The 20080-nt window shown below is 42.2% G+C and overlaps 1 non-coding gene across 1 annotated transcript; it reads right to left on the reverse strand.

The window, feature by feature from the left end:
* Positions 1 to 9592: 9592 nt before the first annotated feature.
* LOC145405696 (5S ribosomal RNA) lies at positions 9593 to 9711 on the reverse strand. Its single transcript, XR_013898436.1, has one exon. It is a non-coding gene; the product is annotated as a 5S ribosomal RNA (ribosomal RNA).
* Positions 9712 to 20080: the final 10369 nt, after the last annotated feature.

Raw genomic sequence — 20080 nt, forward strand, 5'->3', positions numbered from 1 at the left:
CTCCCATCTACGGATCCATTTTCTTACAAATTTAGTGCTCCGCCCCATTTCTTGAGCTATGTTGCTTATTGTATTTCCAGCCTCCCACAACCCGATTACTCGGCCTCGCTCAGCAATAACCTCTGGTGCATTTGCCTGTCCTGCAGCCATATATGTGATATATCACAGTTCATTAGTTGGTGGAAAGTGAGCAAGATATCAACAAGCGCCTCCGTCTATGGCCTGCATCGTCCAGTGAAACTGTCAAAATGTGGCTGCGAATATGTCTTTATTAACAACATTGAATAATACTAGCAAAGTAAAATATCGCCATAAAAGGTCTACATTAATAAAGGAGTTAAATGATTCAGTACAGCCCTGGAATGGTCCCATAATTTTGAAATTCTTTACAACTATATAAGGCCTCCATCAATCAAGTGGTAAAAGTTCTCATCGCAGCATCCACATAGTTCCAATGTTCAAAATTCCTTAAGAACAATAAACACCTCATCAATAAAACCAAAAACTCCTTTATCATTATTCCTTGTCCCCACTTACCACCCTAACCTACCGTTAGTCTTTAGCATAATTAAACGGGGCGTCCAGAAACGGGAAGGCCTTACCACCAGTTTCCTTGTTTTGGGCAAGTTGTTGCTAAATGTTGGTTTATTTTGTTTTTGTCACTTTTTAAGAAACATTACACCAAAAGATTAAAAAAAATCACTACATATCAACCACTTATCGCTACCCCACGAATATACAGTGTATAGGTTTTCTGTTCTTCACAGCCCACTGTCATCACCTCCTAATTTCCCTCTTGCCCTAGCTTCTCTCCGCCACTCCTAGTGCAGGCATGTAAACCTTACTAACTCTTATTTAATGACTGTCACACGGTCCGACTCATCTGTCTCCAAGTTTCTGTCTTAAGTAAGTCACCACTCATCAACACACCATTTGTTCATCCCTTGTCTCTACACCCGTTATCTCTACACACAGTATAAGAGAGTAATAATAGTATACTTAATCTACACTATCCCGGTATATTTCATGGATATAACGACGAAACTGTTGTGGTGAGTGTGCCGGCAACTAGTAAAGTGTATTGTAACTCTTGCCTAATTCCGGAATTCGAGAAAGACTCCTCTTTTATTATGATTCACGTTCATATATAATTTAAGGGGAGACTATAATTTTGGTAGATTGAAGACCTACTAATTCTCAAAACTATTCCACGAAACAGATCCCCTAGTAGTAACATTGAGGCCATCTGTTTCCTGGAATAGTTTGGAGGAATAAATGGTTCTCCAATTCACGAAAAAGATAGTCTTCCCTTAACGGATAGTAACAGGGAGACAAGAGAAGGAGACTGAGTCCGGCGATATGAAAATCAAACTTCTTTACAGAATCAACTTTTCGGCCATTACAGGTTAATGTTAAATTTCCATAGATCTGAAATCACAGCAAAGTAAAAAAAATGGGTGAGGTAGCCACTGGAACAGGTGCGTGAAATGAATCTGAATCGTTGTAATTGTGCGACTAACAGTCAAAATCTTAGAATTTACAAATAAAGTCTTGATGGAACGATTATTAGCATTTACTACCACTGTAATAATGCAACGAATTCCGTCCCATATCTTCTCGCTTGGGTATTTTTTTTTTTTAATGCGAGGAAGAAGGAACCAAAGGCCATGAGCCCGCAGTAACAGTTCCCTCCAAGAGAAAAACAAAATACAATAGAGAGCCAAATTCAAGATCCGATCATTTTGAGATGCCTGGACACACTGCGTTTGAAAGACTGGTGATCATAGGGAGCAGGAAATACAGACAGAGGGAGACAGTTCCAGAGCTGACCTGTTGCATAAATGAAAGACTGGGAGTAACGGTTAACTCTTGCATTAGAGAGTTGGACAGAAAAGGGATGAGAGTTTGCTGCCAGACGGGTGCTACGCGCCCGTCGTAGAAGTGGAGGAATGCAAGCAGACAGTTCAGAGGAGCAGTGACCATTAAAGTAGCGATAGAAAAGAGATAAAGATGCAACTGTGCGGCGAAGAGACAGAGGTTGAAGGGAGTCAGTAAGAGGAGGAGAGTTAATGAGACGAAAAGCCTTTGACTCCACCCTATTGAGAAGAGCTGTAGGTGAGGAGCCTCCCCACACATGAGAGTTGTACTCCACACAGGGGTGGATAAAACCCCTGTATAGAGTCAACAATTGTGCAGGTGTAATGAAAGAGCGAAGTCGGCTTAGCACACTCAATCTCTTGGAAGCAAATTTTACAAGAGATGTAATATGATCTTTCCAAGATAAGTCCCGAGTAAATGAAACCCCAAGCATGTTCAAGGATGATGCAGGATTAAGCTGAATATTATTAAACATTAGTGGGTATACCTGTGGAAGATTTTGTCAGGTTGATAGGTGTAAGAACCGAGTCTTAGATGAACTGAAAACAACAAGATTATTTTTACCCCAGTCAGAGATACGAGCCAAGTCAGACATTAGGTGTGCCATAGCCTCATCTCTTGTGTGTTGAAGTAACTGTTGAGATGGGCGTTGCGGGAACCGAATGGAAAGGTGAAGGGTGGAGTCATCAGCGTATGAGTGGATAGGGTTAGATGTACAACTTAGAAGATCATTGATGAATAAAAGGAAGAGAGTTGATGATAGGACAGAGCCCTGAGGAACACCACTGTTGATAGATCTAGGAGAAGAACGATGGCCGTCTACAGCAGCGGCTATAGAACAACCAGAAAGGAAGCTAGCGATGTTGGCACAGATAGAAGGATAGAAACCGTAGGAGGGCAGTTTGGAAATTAAAGATTTATGCCAGACTCGATCGAAAGCCTTTGAGATGTCAAGTGCAATGGCCAAGCTTTCGCCAAAGTCCCGAAAGGAGGATGACCAGGAGTCTGAAAGGTAGGTGAGAAGATCGCCAGTGGAGCGTCCCTGACGGAACCCATACTGACGATCGGAAAGAAGGTTGTGATAGGAAAGATGTCTTAAAATTTTTCTATTGAGAATTGACTCGAAAACTTTTGAAATACAGGACGTTAAAGCAATTGGACGATAGTTGGAGGGTTGGGAGTGGTCACCCTTCTTTGGGACTGGCTGAATGAGAGGAAACTTCCAGCAAGAAGGAAAGGTACAAGTTGACAGACAAAGGCGAAAGAGTTTGCCTAGGCAGCGTGTAAGCACAGAAGCACAGTTCTTGAGAACAACAGGAGGGACCCCATCAGGCCCATATGCCTTGTTAGTACTGAGGCCAGTGATGGCAGAAAATACATCAACTGAAGAAATTTTAATGTCAGCCATGAGGAAGTCTGAGGGGGGAAGTGATGGAGGAACAGCACCGGAATCGTCTAAGGTGAAATTGGAGGAGAAAGTCTGTGCGAAGAGATCTGCTTTATCAGTAGAAGAAATAGCTACAGAACCATCAGAGTAGAAAAGAGGAGGGAAGGATGATAAGGTAAAGTTGTTAGAAAGATTTTTGGCAAGGTGCCAGAAGGTGCGGGAAGAATTCGAGTTGGAGAGTTGAGAGCATTTAGTATGGATGATATTATTTTTAGTAGAGCAAAGAACAGACTTAGCACGATTCCAGGCAGAAACGTAAAGATGATGTGATTCAGGGGTGTGTTGGCTCCGGTACCTTTTGTAGGTCCTCTTCTTGTTGCGGACAGCATTAGAACAAGCGTGATTAAACCAAGGCTTTCTTGCGTTAGTCAAACGATATGAGAAAGGAATATATGCTTCCATGCCCGAGAGAATAACTTCCTTAATGCGCAAGGCACACTCAGATGGCTCCCGGCCATGGACGCAATAAGCATTCCAGGGAAAATCAAAGAAGTACTGCCTGAGGGCCTCCCAGTCCGCGGCTCCAAAATGCCACAGAATGCAGCTTCGTTGCTACACACCCAACACTTTGACCCAAGATACTATAAAATCCCAACTGTTCATGGAGCTTTATGAATAATAATTATATGCTGGGGAAAAGGAAGTTCTATAGCAAATCAACAAAGGAATTCCAGTGAATAACTTACTTAGACTTCTGCTTATGCTGATGACTGAATGCGCCACCGGGATAGTATGTGATCCATATTCTACCTCGGTCCTGTTATTGGTAGCGCGATCCTTGGTAGTCGAGGCTTCATCAAAATATGATTCTTCAACTAAGGCTACCTCTTCCATACATGAATTGAGGTCATATGATGTAAGAAGTGCACTGATGTTTATCTAAAATAACATTCATTGTTCATAGTAATACCAGTCTTTTCTAATCTACTACATCTACAACGTTACCAGTACTACTAGAGGATACGAATCTCATGACGCCATGATTCACAGCCCCCACACCTTCCTCTCTTTACTCCTCTTGCCCTCCCTCCCACATCAGCTACATGTGTGCCATCTGTCCATCTATTAGAGAACTTTTCTCAAGTGTTTCGTATCTAAATCACGTGTGATTCATTCTGTCGGAGAGTGGCTGGCAGAGGGATCAGAGTTTTGTACACCATAGTACCGAGATGCGAAATGACTGATGGTTTCATTTACCGTGACTGTAAGGAAATGTTTCTTGGACACTTAGCATTTTTCCCAATACATCTTTGTACTTACGTAAATGTCTATTCACTTTGACCCTGTGTCCTCTCAAGTTCTTCAAATCACTGGTTACTAATGAGTGATTTATATGGTTAAGTTACGTTGTACTGTATCAACGACAGCTTCTTAACGTTACTGCATATGCACTCCTTAGGTATTCCCACATGCACTGCTCAAGTAAGTTGCATAATTCCTTCTGCTGGAAGGTAATGCCCCATTATTCGAGGGGATGGAACTGCATAAGAACTTGCTTAAAATTGGAGAGTAGCCTGATTGGTGGCAAATGCTTTTCTGCCCGGACACTTGCAAGGTGTCCAGAATCGTACATGGATTTGAAAACTGACTTCTAGCATATATTTATCTTAAACGGCAACTCAACGAGGAATCATGGATACAAGTCTGGCATGAAGCATTACCACCACAATACTTTAGGTAATTTTTTCACATTCGAGATCTGCAGTACCTGGAAGTAGCTACTGACACCATAGAATGTTGGCAGTCCCTCGATAGACCAGTTTAGAGCTAGGTTATACAACGTTTTGTTATGCCTAATGTATTGGTAGACAAAAGTATTCTTCCTTTTCTGTAACATATCCTAACCCGGTCTCCCCAGACCCTCCCCAGTTAGGTGTATCCCCTTCTCGTGTCCGTTCTGTGGATGAGAGATGTAGGTGAGGAGAGCATATGCCTGTACTTAATTTCTCTCTCACAAACAGAACAGTAACCTGCACCTGGCAACTTCAAACACAATTCCACCTTGGTGTGAGCCACATGACCTTTGAGGCACTACTTGTCCTCGTATCTCCTTGTTTCTCTCTCTCTCTCTCTCTCTCTCTCTCTCTCTCTCTCTCTTAGCCACACTCATGCATACAGGACACCAGGGTACAATTCCAGTCCAGTACAACCAAGGAGTTTTAAAGACCGAGTTTTTGAGTAAACCCATTTAGGTTCCGGCAGTGATAAGGATTTTTTTTTTTTTTTTTTTTTTTAAGGAAAGTGAGGAGCTGAAACCGGGAAAACGACAGGCTTCTACGAAACTCAATTATTTCCCGAGAAAAATCGGGTGTTGCCAAGGATTTAAGTTTCCTGCACCCCGAATACTGGCGTGGCAACAGCGTGCTTAACAGATCAAGTAGGAAAAACTGACAATTTTGAAGTTTTTGCAACGAGAACTTGAGGTACACATTTAATATTAGCGGCAACTCTTCCAGATCTTTTCCAGCATTTAGACGTGTTCTCATGGGTGAAGTTGAAGAGGAAGAAACTAGTAGGCGACCTCTATTGGTAGGTAATTGTTTATACTAAGTTTGTCTTGTGAAAATATTATGGAGGAATCTTCTGAAGCCTTTACAGAGTTGGGAGTTTTTGTGTTTTATGCATTAAATCAGTAATGATTTAATGCATTCTCATTTTATGTTGTTTTCCTTTAAATCAATGGGTGAGTGTTATAGTTTTGAAAGTAATAACTTCCATTGCAAAAGATATGATCAAGAAATTATATAATAAAGCAATATTTGCCTTGTAAGAGGAATTTATTGAACAGTTTGGCCATTTTTAATGAGTAAACCAAGACTTAGATATTATGCTAATGACATCTGTTGAGAGACTGAGTTGTACGACACAGGTATAACTTCCGGAATACGGTTGTTGTTGTTACTTAATCCCTATCTATACGGCCAAGCAGACCCACTGGCCACAAGTAAACCTCTGCGTCTGTGGGGCCGAGCTACAGGTACACTGCTTTGTGCAGGGAACGGGCACCCTTGATGGTGGACAGTGCGTCACCAGGGTCGGACCAGGATCCGTCCACACGGCGAGATGTTTAACTCCCGGCTGGATGCCACAGTTGCTTAGCTTCAACCAGGGCGCACAGCTCCACCACGTGCAGGATCCTCGCCAGCGGCAGAATATAGTAATATAAGTGAGTTGTTAATACATATTGCCCATTAATGATTAGAAATTTCCCTTTTATGAACACTCTTAGCCAAACTCTTCAGTTACATTTTTCAGTTATTATAGAAGAGGGTCCATCTCCAGGCGCATCCCAGGTGGTCGAGATGTCTCTCACTAACCATTTTTTCGGACATGTGATGCTTCATTTGCTTGGATCTGTGCAACTAAAGTGCTGGCCCACCACAGCACACCACACCACATCACCAGGCAGGGCCTGGATTCACAAACGGTCGCACGCTCTTGGCGCCTCCCTTACCGGTCGCGCAGCTCCCTTTCGGCGTTACACCGGCATGCACGAACTGTGTCTGCCGCCATTTTTTGTCGTAGCGTCTCCCTTTCGCTAAGAGTCCTCCAGACCACCCTTACAGGATCGTGATTCGGAAATAAAGGCACACTGTATCGATTACACGACCCCCGACCAAAACAACTGTGAGATGTGCGGCATGAAGGGAATGTACACGTACCTATGTACGTACCGTACTCACATACGCACCTGTGTACATACGTCTGGATCTACGTACGTACTTACGTACACATCCACATACATAATTACGTACGCATGTATTTGTGTTTATGCATATACGTGCCTACCTATGCACCCATATACGTACCTACGTACACACCCATGCACGTATTTACATACACACCTATGTACTGTACGTACTAACGCATTCATGTACTTACCTATGTACGTACTTACGTGCGCCCGTATATACATGCTTATGGAAGTACATACGTACGTCCTTGGGTAAGTATTCACGTACGTAAGTACGTACGCATGTACGTACGTAATTACGTACTCATGTGTTTATATATGAACGTATGTATATGCCTACGAATGCACCCATGTACGTACTTAAGTACATACTTACATGTATACGTACTTATGTACACCCCTATGCACGTATTTACGTACGCACCTATGTACGTACTAACGCAGTCATGTACGTACGCACGTATGTACGTGTTTACGGAAGTACGTACGTACTTGCGCAAGTATTCACGTACCTACGTACGTACATACGTAAGTATTCACGTACGTACTTCCCTAAGTATTCACGTACGTACTTGCGTAAGTATTCACGTACGTACTTCCCTAGGTATTCACGTACGTACTTACGTTAGTATTCACGTACGTACGTAGGTGCATGCTTACATGAGTTGACGTACGTACATAAGTATGTACTTATGTAAGTATTCACGTACGTACGTACGTACGTGAATACTTAAAGTCATATGTACGTAAATACCTTAGTCCGCCTTGGAATACATTTGTCCTTGAGTACGTACGTAATCACTTGCGTAAATGCATATGTACTTATTTGTGTACAGTATGTACTTGTTTTGTGGGAAGAGGAAGGGAGAGAAGGAGGAGGGAGGAGAAGGAGGGAGGGTGTGGTCTGTTTAAATTCAGTCACGTGATAGATCGGTGCCTGCTGATTGGTCGAGTAAATTTTCCCCAGAAAAATCCCTGCTCGCTACGGAAGCGACTTGGAAGAGAGCCAAATACAGCGTTTGTGAATCGCCCTTGAGGGGTGATCGTTGACTCCCGTACGACGTCGTGCGGCGCTGTCGCCCAGCAGCCGTTTGTGAATCCCGGGCCAGGGCAGTAATCGAAGGATCCGGAAACTCCGGCATCGAGTGTCTTTGTACTTTTTTTTTCCCCTTAGCGACTGCCATTTTGTTTCCTTTAAAAGGAGAGATCTTCCCTAAGCAAACCATATTTTTGTGGCAGTAATAAAACTAACAGTCATAATATAGGTATCCAGGAAAGACACCAGCCTAATAAAAAATCATTGGAATGTTTATCCCAACAAGAAATATGTGGAACATTTGTCATCAGTTCCTTCGTGTGCAGTTAATAGTCAACTTTCGAGCCGACATGCGAATAATTCAATGTCTCTGTGACGTAAACCTCACTGACTGAACATCCTCAGAAAAACCAAGTAGACGGTGGAAGTGGAGAGTAACAAAAAACAAGTAGGGAGCGTTATAACTTGAGTAGGTCGAGATGGGCCTGGGGAGTTTGGCAAGGAAGTGTAGAAGACCTGAGGTACCAGGCCATTACCCGGGAGCAACACCTGAAAGACACAGGACAAAATATTATATTATGATCACTTCACATTTTCACGAATTACAAGACACCTGATGCAGAACAATGTAAGGTGAAGAAGTGTTATCAGTGGGATCCTGTCCCTGGATATATATATATATATATATATATATATATATATATATATATATATATATATATATATATATATATATATATATATATATACAGACACACAGAGAGAGAGAGAGAGAGTGAGTGAGTGAGAGAGACAGAGTGAGACAGACTGACAGACAGACAGATAGATGTGTGTATATATATATATATATATATATATATATATATATATATATATATATATATATATATATATATATATATATATATGTGTGTGTGTGTATGTGTGGTAGGTGGGGGCATTCACCATCCACTCACTCAATGTAGTGCTGCTCTCGGATGTCTGCCCTGTCCTCTCCTCCATCCTTCTTTCCTTCCATCTTCTTCTGTCTTTCTTTCCTTCATTCTTTCCTTATCCTTCTGCCTACGGGTGACTTTACACTCCCTCTTGTGTCTTTCATTCCTTCATTCTTTCCTCTTCCTTCTGCCTATGGGTGACTCTACACTGAGTGACAAGCCAAATGATTTCTTGTACACCAGGAAATTATTTACTACGCTGGGCGGTAACCATATAACCAAATTTTGGCACCTGGTGGTTTAGTGGGTAATTATTGTGCTCCAATCGGATTGAGCCGGTGAAGGTTTATATCCAAGAGATGGTTGGGGTTTACTGCTTACGTAATGCCACTCAGGGATGAGTGAGGCTGGTCACTCTCATCATAAATGTCAGGACCAACTGCCTAGCCCCGGGCTCCTACGCTCTCATGGGGTAACGTAGGATTCATTCATTCATTGCCAGACGCCATGTATCCCAGACGGGGTGGCCAAGGGCTTAGAGTTAATTGTTTTTTACAGGGAGGGGCACTAATCCTCCACCAACCCCACTTGACACGTAGGGATGCCAACAGCATCTGGTGTTCCCAGGCGGTCACCCATCCAAGTACTAACCAGACCCAACGTTGCTTAACTTCGCTGATCGGACGGGAAGCGGTGTACTCAACGTGGTATGGCCGTTGGCACGTAGGATTGGATGATTATATATATATATATATATATATATATATATATATATATATATATATATATATGATAGGTTATATCATCATCATCATCGGCCGTTTGAGTTTCCACTGCAGGACCGGCCTAGCCCGACTAAAGTCGGGACAATACAGCCAATGTATCTTTACCAAGTGGCTTACGCTGTCTAGTTGAGATTGTATGTAGGGTGAGAAGTGCTTGTTATTGTAATGTTGTAGTGGCTTTGGATGTGTGTCTAGTCTGTGAACCAAGTGTAATCGGCCCGCGCAAGCCGACTGGGTGCAAGCATACCTTACAGTAAGCGACACTTGTTCAACAACAGCACCCCTTGCGTCCGCCAATGAAGTACGTGGCCGGGTGAACACTCTCAAAGTTTATTACCCTGGCGGGGCGCGAACCCTGGTCCACCCATGTACGAAACGCACACTCTACCACTGTACCACAGAGGCTCAGGTTTATATATATATATATATATATATATACACACAGTATATATCCATCAGAAAAGGATGAGGGATGGAGTTATCCCCGTACCCTGAAGATTGGGTCTATGAATGTGCGTGGATGTAGTACGATTGAGGCTAAATGGGAAGAGATTCGGAGAATGTTTGTGAGAAGAAAGTTGGATGTGTTAGCTTTGAGTGAAACGAAGATGAAAGGGAAGGGGAAGTCTATGTTTGGAAGTGTGAATGGAAGATTGTCAGGTGTTGATAGAGGAAGGGCATGTACCTTGCAATACTTTGGTGATAGAAACTCCGTGTACAAACAGCTAGATAAGGAGTTTATTACGAGCTCACAACAAAATAGTCTGCCCATCTTGGCTGTCTGCTATGAACTGACGCAATAACGCCTTCGCCCAGGCTTAGGCACTGGGAAAGCGTGCTAGGTCAGCAAGTTTAGTGGGGGCATGTATGCATTGGGGGGGGACATATATACATCGGGGGTAGACATATTGTAGAGGGGGTACAGGCAAGAGAAGGTGTGGCCTTGTTAGTGAGTCCGGAAGTACAGCAATGTGTGATTGAATGGAAGGAGGTGTCATCGAGACTGATGTGGGTGAAAGCGAAATTTGAACGTGAGTTGTGGGTGTTTGTGAGTGCATATGGGGCTGGTAGTGAAAGGGATGAAGAAGAGAGGGAGTCTTTCTGGAATGATGTTGATGAGTGTCTGCAGAGTTTTGGAGCGAATGTGAATGTGGTAATGATGGGAGATTTGAATGCTAGAGTGGGAAATGTAGCAGTTGAAGGTGTAGTTGGTATGCATGGTGTGCCTGGAAGAAATGAAAATGGGGAACGAATGATAGCGATGTGTGTTGAGCGAGAGAGGTGATTGGGAATACACTGCTTGAGAAGAAAGATATTTATAAGTATACATGGGTGAGACAGGAGGGTGGAAGGGTTGTTGATAGAGCTTTGATGGAATATGTGGTTGTGTCTAGGAATGTAATAGGAAGATTGTTGGATGTGAGAGTTCTGAGAGGGGAGGGTGGAGGTATGTCTGACCACTACCTGGTGGAGGCAAAGTTAAGAGTAGGTAAGAGATGGGTGAGAGCTAGGAGGGTTAGGTGTGGCATGGAGGTATTCTATCCCCCCTTCCCCTGGGGAAGGGGGGATAGAATACTTCCCCAGTATTCCCTGCTTGTCGTAAGAGGCGACTAAAAGGGACACTTTTATCTACATTCTCTTTGCTCTCTTTCTTTCCCTTGTACTTTGTCTGTCCGAACCCTCTGCATTTAACTTTCATTTAGTTAATTTCCTCTCTCCACTGTCTGGTTCCTGCGAGTCACTGGCATTGGCTCCAGGGTAAAATATTTTTCTGCCCAAGAAATCTTGATGAACTCTGGTGACGAAGCAATGGCCCTCAGTTCCGTGCAGCCCTTAAGTGGGCAGGGGGTGCTAAGAATCCCACGGTGTAAAAATAAGTTCATACATCCAAAACGAACCTTAAGAATAGGAAAGTGGAATGTTCGAACTCTCAATCAGGCTGGTAAAATGGAAGAACTTATTTCAGTGTTCAAGGAATACAAGATGGATATTTGTGCTCTTACAGAAATGAGGTTGCTTGGAGTTGATAAAATGAATTTGGAAGATGGTATTACTATGTTGGTTTCTGGTAGGAGTGATGGAAATCATTACCAAGGAGTAGGCTTGTTGCTGAGTAGAGATGCTTGTAAGGCAGTATGTGAGTTTGAACCAATTAATGAGCGCTTGCTTTATGCTCGTTTTAAATCTGACCATGGTAATATCAGTATGGTTGTAGGGTACGCTCCGACAAATGAGGCTGCTGATGAAATGAAGGATGTCTTTTATGAGAAGCTGCAGGATGTAGTGAATAGAGTGGCAAGACATGATGTGTTAGTTTGCATTGGTGATTTTAATGCGATTGTTGGCAGTAGTAGGGATGGCTTTGAAGATTGTATGGGTAAGAAGGGTGTTGGTATAAGGAACGAAAATGGGGTGCGACTTGGAAGCTTTTGTTTGGCAAAATGACCTTATAATTGGTGGAACTATCTTTGAGCATGGAAAAATACATAAGACTACTTGGATTTCACCATGTGGTAAATATTGTAACCACATTGACCACATTGCAATTAGCAGAAGGCATAGGAGTTATTTGCAAGATGTTTGCGTAAGGAGGGGGGCAGATATAGGTAGTGATCATCAACTTGTTGTGTCAAAGATTAAAATAAAACTTAAGAGAAACGTTAATGGTAATTGTACAGGAGGTAATAATTATTATTTGGATAAGCTGAGAAGTGGGAATGTAGGAACAGGTTTCTAGTCCTGCAGACTTTGATGGAATCTGAAGACAATGATATTAATCAAATGTGGAGAGAGGTAAAAGAGGTTTTGCATGAAAGTGCTAAGGTTACTATTAAGAAAAAAGGGAAAAGCGAGAAGGAAAAAGTGGATGTCAGATGAAACATGGAATGCAATTCAGAAAAGGAAAGAGGCTAAGTTAAGAAGTGAAGAACAACATGTTGATGGCCAGGTAGTTGAAGTACTTAGAGCAAAGTACTGGAGTTTACATACTGAAGTAAAAAGACTCGTTAGACGTGATAAGAGGAGACTATATGATGAAAAGGCGACAGAGACAGAAATTAAATTAAGTAAAAATGACGGTCAGAGCACAAGAGCAGCGTATCAGGCCATAAAGGAGTTAACTGAGACTGAAAAGAGAAGGAAGGAAATACCTGCACGAGATAGAAATGGTAATTTGATGACTAAAGATCTGGATATAAAAGGTAGGTGGAAAGAGCACTTTGAATCTGTTCTAAATCGACCAATCCCAGCTGAAGAGGACATTTTGCCAGCCGAGAGAGATTTGCAGATAGAAACAGGGGATATAACTTTGGAAGAGGTAGCAAAATCTATAAAAGAGTTAAAGAATTTTAATGCCCCAGGAGAGGATGGAATATTCCCTGAAATGCTTAAGGTGAAAAATGACGAGTTGATGAATGCGCTTTTGAAACTTTTTAATGTGGCTTGGGATAATGGTGGAATTCCAAAAGAGTGGAAAAATGGAGTGATTATAAAAATACCAAAAAAAGGAGATTTAAGTGTGTGTGGCAATTGGAGGAGGATAACTCTGACACCTATAGTTGCAAAAGTCTTTTCCAAAATCTTGTTGAACAGGATAGAGCCAGTAATTGATAAAATTTTAAGAGAAGAACAAGCGGGATTTAGAAGGGGTCGAGGTTGTAATGGTTAGATTTTTATTGTAAGGCATCTAATGCAACAAGCTAATGAGATGAAAATGTCACTTAGTATGTGTTTTGTGGATTTTGAAAAGGCGTTTGATAGTGTTTCACGTGGAGCTATATTGAAAATTATGAGATTCTATGGTATACCAGAAAAGTTTGTAAATATTATTAAAAGCTTGCATGAAGGTACTTTTTGTAAGGTAATGGTGGATGGTTCTTTGAGTGATCCATTTCAAGTTAGATCAGGAGTGATTCAAGGAGGTTTCCTTTCGCCATTGTTGTTTGTTTTGGTTATGGATTATGTTATGAAAAAGGTTGTAAGGAGACCAGGTGCAGGAATTAACTGGAAAGAAAATAATAAGCTGATGGATTTGGACTATGCTGATGATATTGTACTGATTTGTCGAAGTATTTACGAGATGCAGAGGGTGCTTGATTGTCTGATGGAGGAAGGAGAAAAAGTGGGATTGGTAATAAATTGTGGAAAGACTGAAGTTATTAATATGAACGTGGAGAACCAAATCGATTGTGTAATTGTGAATAATGTGGTGAAAAATGTAGAAAACGTTAAATATCTGGGAACGATTGTATCATCTAATGGATCATTAAACAATGAAATTGAGGAGAGGATTAGACAGGCTTGGCGAGCTGTTGGAATGTTGAAATCTGTTTGGAATAATAATATGCTTTCGGTACATACTAAAGTGAAAATTTACGAGTCCATGGTTAGACCAATTTTAATTTACGGGCATGAGTCATGGTACAGTACAATTGCAACAGATCAGAAAGTATTAGGATTTGAAAATAAAATACTGAGAAGGATTCTTGGGGTAAAGTGGCAAGACAGAGTTACAAATGCAAGAGTAAGGGATATTACGAGAGTAGAACCAGTTAATGAATATGTGAGACTGTCTCGCCGGAAGTGGCTGGGGCACATATACAGAAAAGAAGGTAGTTTAATACAGGATGTGCCAGAGTGGACTGCTAGAGGAAGAAGAGGTAGAGGTAGGCCGAGGGACACCTGGTTGAGGACAAAGAAAAAAGAAGCAGGAGAGGAGTGTTAGTGGGACCTGAATGAGATGGCAAGAGACAAATATTGGTGGAGAGAGTTCATTGAGGCCCTATGCATCCCTTGGGGTGCCACAGGAAATGATTGATTGATTGATTGACTGAGTTGGATAAAAGAGAGAAAAAGATAGAGTATCAGGAGAAATTGAAAGATGAGTGGAACGCAGTGAAAGATCGGGAAAATGGCAGCGTGGAGGAGCAATGGCAGTTGTTTAAGAGTGCTGTGGTGGGGCATGCAGAAGAGGTGTGTGGTGTGAGACGTGTGGGTGGTGGTGTAAGAAAAGGAAGTGAATGGTGGTGCGAGGAAGTAAGTATGGCTGTGGCTGAGAAGAGACGTGCATATGAAGTGTGGCTGCAGAAGAAGGAAGAGATGTCATATGAGAGGTATAAGGAAAAGAGGAATAGAGCGAGAAGGGCTGTGCGTGATGCTAAAGTGGCAGCAGATGAGAGGTGGGGTAGGCGGCTGACAGAGAATTTTCAACAGAATAAGAAAATGTTTTGGAAGAAGGTGAAAAGGGTGCGAAAGGGAGAGTCTGGGAAGGAAGAACGAGTAAAAGCAGAGGATGGAAGGATGTTAATTGAGATGGATGCAGCAAGGAAGAGATGGGCAGAGTATTTTGAAAGATTGTTAAATGTAGAGGAGGAAAGGGTGGCTGAGATTGTGGCAGATGGAAGAGTGCAAGGAATAAATGTGTTGGGAGAGTTGAATGATTCTTTGATCACGAAGGAGGAAGTGGAGAAGGCAGTAAAGGAGATGAAAACAGGAAAAGTTGCAGGTATGGATGGGTGTGCTGTGGAATGCCTGAAGGGTGGTGGAGTGACTATTGTTGACTGGTTAGTAAGATTGTTGAATGTGTGCTTTGAGAAAGGTATGGTGCCAATTGACTGGGCAAGTGCTTGTGTGGTCCCGTTGTATAAAGGCAAGGGTGATAAGTATGAATGTACTAGCTTTAGGGGTATAAGTCTGTTGAGTGTTGTAGGTAAGGTGTATGGTAGAGTGTTAATTATGAGAATTAGAGAGGGTACAGAGGGAGTGATTGGTGATGAGCAGTGTGGCTTTAGGAGAGGGAGGGGATGCACTGCTCAGGTGTTTGCTGTGAGACAAGTGTGTGAAAAGTATTTAGCGAAAGGCAATGATGTGTTTTGGGCGTTTATGGATTTAGAGAAAGCGTATGATAGAACTGATAGGGAGGCTTTGTGGACTGTTTTAAGATTGTATGGACTTGATGGTAGGTTACTAAAAGGGGTGAAAAGTTTTTATGTAAATAGTAGAGCATGTGTAAGAGTGGGAAAGGCTGTGAGTGATTGGTTTCCCGTGAGAGTGGGGCCACGACAGGGATGTGTGATGTCGCCTTGGTTGTTTGATATTTATATGGATGGTGTTGTAAGGGAGGTGAATGCAAGAGTTTTAGGTGGAGGTCTGAGTCTGGTGAAAGTTGATGGTGGAGAGTGGAATCTGAAGCAGTTGCTGTTTGCAGATGATACTGCACTGGTGACTGATTCAGAGGAGAGATTGAGACAGTTGGTAGAGGAGTTTGGAAGGGTGTGTGAAAGGAGGAAATTGAAAGTAAATGAGAATGAGAGTAAAGTGATGAAGTGTACGAGGTTGATAGATGGTAGGGGGATGAATATCGTTTTGAATGGTGAGTTGCTTGAGGAGGTACAATGTTTTAAATATCTAGGGTCACATGTTGCTGTGGATGGAAGAATAGATGCAGAAGTGAAGTTTAGAATAAATGAAGTAAGAAAGGTGCTGGGAGGAATGAAAAAAGTGTTAAATGTCGTTCGCTTTGAATGGATGTAAAGAGAAGGCTGTATGAGGGTGTTGTGGTACCGACTGCGTTATATGGGGCTGAAACATGGAATATGGGTGTAGCAGAGAGGAAAAGTTTGAATGTAATGGAGATGAGGTGTCTGAGGAGTATGTGTGGAGTGATGCGTATGGATCGAGTGCGAAATGATGAAGTGCGAAGGAGAACTGGAGTTGTTAGGGAGATGGCTGGTAGAGTTGACCAGAGGGTGTTGCGATGGTTTGGGCATGTGGAGAGAATGGATAATGAGCGATTGGTGAAAAAGATAACTAGATCCAATGTGAGAGGTGTAAGGCTGAGAGGAAGACCACGAATAGGATGGATGGACAGTGTGAAGAGAGCATTGGATGCGAGAGGGATGTCTTTTTGAGCAAGGAAGAGTGGCTGTGCGTGACAGAATTAAATGGAGAGAAATTGTGAGTGAGTAAGTGATGATGTAGCCCTGAGGGGATATTCTCCCGCATTTGGTCTGATCAGCTAATCAGGTCAGGTGCGGGTAAGGGGATGAGTCTGCTATGATGTGGCAGGGGTAAACCAGTTCTGCTGTCGGGCCCTGCTGTGGATGTCACTGATTGCATTGCGCAGTTGACCCTTGTGCGGTGTGGTGCGGTGAGGATCTGTCCGTTCTCCCCTTTGGGGCTAAGATGCGAATGAATGTGTTTGAATGGATAAGTAAATGGGGAGTGTGTCGTCCTGTCTCGGCTACCTCCCTTTCCTTGGGGGAAGCAGCCTAGGTATATAGATAGATAGATAGATATATCCATCATCCAATCCTACGTTGCTCCATGAGGAGCAAAGGAGCCCGGGGCTAGGCAAGTTGGTCCTGACATTTAAGATGAGAGTGACCAGCCTCACTCATCCTTGAGTGGCATTATGTGAGCAATAAACCCCAACCATCCCTTGGATATAAACCTTCACCGGTTCAATCCGATTGCAGTGCAGTAAGTACCCACTAAACCACCAGGCGCCAAAATTTTGCTATATGGTTACCACCCAGCATAGTAAATGGTTTACTGATGTACAGGAAACCATTTGGCTTGTCACTCAGTGTAGACTCACCCAAAGGCAAAAGGAAGAGGAAAGAATGAAGGAAAGAAAGACAGAAGAGGATGGAAGGAAGGAAGGATGGAGGAATGGAAAAAGCAGACACCCGGACGGAGCACTACATCGAGTGAGTGGGTGGTTAGTGCCCCCACCTATATATATATATATATATATATATATATATATATATATATATATATATATATATATATATATATATTGTTACAGAACAGAGAAACTGTCCCGCAAAGTTCCAGGTTCAAAACAAAAGCGTTAGGTAAAATTACAAGTTAAAGTTTAATGCTCAAACTAACAACTAAACATTCAGGACTCATAAGGATAATGTAATGGCAAAAAACAGGTTAAATATATGGTTAACTGCAATAGCCTCTATTAACACGAAATTAGCAAAAGTAAATTTATCTAAGTCAGCCTTGATAAAATGAGAAAACCGGATAATGCTCAGCTAATGCAATATATATTTTTACAGATACAAAATATTATTACTACTGGCTGACAGTAAAAACTTTACATTAATCACAAAAACCTCACCAGGCCTACGAATTAACACCCCATGCTACACAGTACAAGAAAAAATGTAACAACACTTATACTCAAATTACACAGCAGCTAGATGGTTGGAGACTTCCTGAGCACTCACAAAAATAATAACAACTGTACAGGGGAGGACAGAGATGTGAACAAAATGAGGAGTAGATCTAAGTGGCAATTAATGTAGAGACTGAGCTCATTATATAGGGGCCGGCAGAGCTTGATACAACTTGTAAGAAGGACGCGCAAATGAAGCCATAGGGGAATAAGAGTTGACACTCCTGCTCTGAACAACAGAAAGAACGACTTACTCTACTATAAGGGGAGAAGGGGGGAGTGAGGTAGAACATGGAAGCTTGGTCACTATGGAAGCCACGAGGCGAATCGTGATCAAACATGCAGCATACTGTACGTTAGAATTATACAAAAGATGATGAAATCATAGGCTATGTAACACCTCCCCACAAAGAAAAAGAAATTTACAAAGGAAATTTCTTATTACTCTAAAACAATCTGTCTAAAGTCTAGATAAGCAATCTGCAATAACATTTTCTTTCCCCTTGATATGTTGTATTTCTAATGAATACTCCAGAAGAAGTAGACTCCATCTTGTCAATCTCTGATTTTTATCTTTAAACTTACTAAGGAATTTCAGTGGGTTATGATCGGTATAAATGACTATGGGGTCAAAACCAGAACACAAATAAAATGAAAAATCCTGTAAACCCAAAATCAAAGCCAAAAGCTCTTTCTCAATAGTTGAGTAGTTCTTTTGAGGTGGAGTGAACTTATTACTGTAATAAGATACAGGGTGTTCAATACCCTGATCATCCTCTTGCAGCAAAACAGCCCCAACTCCTGTATCACTTGCGTCAACAGCCATCTTAAAAGGCTTAGCAAAATTTGGAGTAGCGAGCACTGGCTGACTTAATAGGATAGCTTTAAGTTTGCTGAAAGAGGATTCACAGTTATCGGTCCAGACAAATTTAACTCCCTTTTTCAGTAGGTCCGTAAGTGGTGATACAAGAATTGAAAAGTTAAGAACAAATCTCCTGTAATAACCTACCATTCCCAAAAATCTTTGTAGCTCTCTCCTACTTTTAGGTCTGGGAAGATCACTTATAACCTGAACCTTAGCTCCTGGTGGTGCAACGTGTCCATCACCAATTACGTACCCAAGGTACTGAACTTTAGCTTGACCAAACTCACACTTTGATAAATTAGCTACAAGATTAGCCTGAACCAAACGCTCAAGAAATTTACTGACATGGCATAGGTGATCTTTCCAGTTGTCACTGAAGATTAATACATCATCAATATAAACAACACACCCTGCCAAACCCTCTGTTACAACATTCATGAGCTTCTGAAATGTGGCTGGTGCATTCTTCATACCATATGGCATTACAGAACATGCAAAAGTCTTTCCTAGTGTTACAAAACATGAGATCTCCCTAGCACGTTCAGTCATAGGTACTTGCCAGTATCCCTTTAACAAATCAAACTTACTTATATACCAAGCCTTTCCGATCTTGTCTAGGCAATCTTCCACGCGAGGGAGAGGGTAAGTGTCTGTTTTGGTTATCTGATTAACACGTCTGTAGTCGATGCAAAGCCGCTGTGACCCACCTGGCTTAGGGACTAGAGTGACAGGAGAACTCCACTCGCTCTGACAGGGCTCAATCATCTTGTGGTCCAACAGGTAGCCAAGCTCCTTCTGGAGCTTTCACTGGGAACTTTCACTGGGTTCACACGGTAAGGAGGCAGTTTAATTGGCTTTGCGTCTCCAACATCGACATCATGCATCAACACAGTGGTTCTTCCTGGAGTGGCAGGGAACACTTGCGGGTACTCTTGCAGTAATGCCGAAAACTCCTGCCATTCCTCGGGAGGTAGATGAGAAAGCTTAGTCAGGAGATCATTCATGATATCAGGATTCTTCCCCAAACTATCACTCAGGCTCATGCTGCATGGGAGAGCTTCACTTGCAGACTATGGTGGAACAGCTACAGTGCAGACTGGATTATTTTCGTCCCGCCTGTGATATAACTTTAGCATGTTGATGTGACAAAATTGCTTGTTCTTTCTACGATCTGGTGTGGCGATGACATAGTTGACATCACTGAGTTTCTTCTCCACGAAATAAGGACCACTAAACTTGGCTTGAAGAG

The sequence above is a fragment of the Coenobita brevimanus genome, chromosome 67 (assembly GCF_032717465.1).
Source record: "Coenobita brevimanus isolate Jiangsu-jjx chromosome 67, ASM3271746v2, whole genome shotgun sequence".
Lineage (NCBI taxonomy): Eukaryota > Metazoa > Arthropoda > Malacostraca > Decapoda > Coenobitidae > Coenobita > Coenobita brevimanus.